Below are 2,373 nucleotides of genomic sequence, written 5' to 3' on the forward strand. Positions count from 1 at the left end.
CCTAGGCCGCGACCTGCGCCACCCTGGCACAACAATGCCCCTGCAGCCGTGCCAGCATCACCCCAGCACGGGAACCCTGACCCCCAAACCCATACCTGATCCTGGTCCCACTGACCCCACACCCACTCCCCATCCCCATCCCAATAGCGTAACACCTGGCCCGGGGGAGTCCGAGCCCTGCCCACCCTGGCACTAACCTGGGGAGAACCACCGCTGTCCCACCTCCTGCAGCGACCGTGTCTCTGGGCCCTGGCGAGGGAACTAGGTCCGTTCCATCCCATCCCATCCCGTCCTCACCTGATAAACCAGGGACGGGGCAGGAAGTGACATGGCTGGCCCTCCCCACCTTGGCCACGCCCCCTGTCTTCCCCCAGCCATTCGTATTCCTGGAAAAAAAAAGAAAAAAAAAGAAAAAAAAAATAAACAGGGGATTTCCCGCGGGAGCCTGTGCCCCACAACCTGAGCCGCCTCCGAGACTTTAATTTTGTTTTGTTTAGGGAGGTGGAGAGAAATGCCCTGTATCGACTGCTGCTGCACACCGTCCACCTCTTCTCCCTCATCCACCGTCCGGACACGCCTTGGCGTGCCCATTTGCCACCAGGCGGTGGGGATCCCCAGTGGAGGGCTCTCTACGCGGGAGTCCTCCCCCTTTCTCCCGGGGATCTGGGGTGGTGGGTCCTGCACGCAGCAGTCCCCTGCAACCGCAGGTTGCGGTGGTTCACGGACTCCCAGCCCAACTGCTTGTTCTGTGGCACTCTCGAGTCCGTGGACCAAGTGTATATTGGGTGTGGGTGTTTGCACTCCCTTTTTGATTTTCTGAAAAACCTTCTCCTCTGTTTTTGGCTGCACTTCAGTCCCACGCTCCTGATCTTTGGGCACCCGGTACGGAGGAGGGTGGGCAGGTCTGAAGACCTCCTTGTGGGTCTGCTCCTGGGCCTGGCCAAACTGGCCATCATTGGTCCAGGCAGCGGGCCGTGGAGGGGGTCGTTACGGCCGACTGCCTGCCCCTCTTCCGCGGTTACGTTAGAGCCCGGGTGTCCTTGGAGAAGGAGCACGCGGTGTCCACCAACACGCCGGAGTTGTTCAGGGAGAGGTGGGCGCCGCAGGGAGTGGAGTGAATCATTTCTCCCTCCAATTCTATTTTTATTTAGTCCCTCCCCTCCCCTTCACTGTTTTGAACACACAGCACTGCCCCTTGATGTGAAGGGCAGTGTTTGTCACTGGCCAACCGGGTGTTTTCCTATCTTCCTGGTGGTGGAAATTGAATAAAGATTTGTGCACTTTGTGTCTTTCACTGTGTCTCCCACCTGCACACACACACCATGGGTGCTGGGGATAAAATAAGCACTACCGCACTTAGGTGGTAGTGTGGGGGTTAATAAGAAAAAAAGAACAGGAAAAAAAAAAGAAAAAATATTTAAACAGGAGGTTGATGATCAATAAAAAGAAAAAAGAAAAGAAAAAAAAAGACAAAATAAAATAAAACAACGTTGTGTCCCTCCCCTCCCCCTCACTGTTTTGATCACATAGCACTGCCCTTTGATGTGAAGGGCAGTGTTTGTCACTGGCCACCCGGGTGTTTTCCTATCTTGCTGGTGGTGGAAATTGAATAAAGATTTCTGCACTTTGTGTCTTTCACTGTGTCTCCCACCTGCACACACACACACCATGGGTGCTGGGGATAAAATAAGCACTACCGCACTTAGGTGGTAGTGTGGGGGTTAATAAGAAAAAAAGAACAGGAAAGAAAAAAAAAGAAAAAATATATAAACAGGAGGTTGACGATCAATAAAAAGAAAAAAGAAAAGCAAAAAAAATAAAAAGACAAAAAAAATAAAACAACGTGGTGTCCCTACCCTCCCCCTCACTGTTTTGATCACACAGCACTGCCCTTTGATGTGAAGGGCAGTGTTTGTCACTGGCCACCCGGGTGTTTTCCTATCTTCCTGGTGGTGGAATTTGAATAAAGATTGGTGCACTTTGTGTCTTTCACTGTGTCTCACACCTGCACACACACACCATGGGTGCTGGGGAAAAAATAAGCACTACTGCACTTAGGTGGTAGTGTGGGGGTTAAAATAAAAAAAAGAGAAGAAAAAAAACCCAAAAAAAAAATAAACAGGGACCCCTCTATTTTGATTTCGTCCCTACCCTCCCCTTCCCTGTTTTTGATCACAAAGCACTGCCCTTTGATGTGAAGGGCAGTGTTTGTCACTGGCCACCCGGGTGTTTTCCTATCTTCCTGGTGGTGGAATTTGAATTAAAAAAAATTTAAAAAAAATAAAACAACGTGGTCGGTTTGAGGTCGCCCTCAAGACGCTGCCTGTCTTTTACCAGGACCTGATCACTGTCTGGAACATGGTCGAATCGCGT

The sequence above is a fragment of the Chiloscyllium plagiosum genome, chromosome 34 (genome assembly GCF_004010195.1).
Source record: "Chiloscyllium plagiosum isolate BGI_BamShark_2017 chromosome 34, ASM401019v2, whole genome shotgun sequence".
NCBI lineage: Eukaryota > Metazoa > Chordata > Chondrichthyes > Orectolobiformes > Hemiscylliidae > Chiloscyllium > Chiloscyllium plagiosum.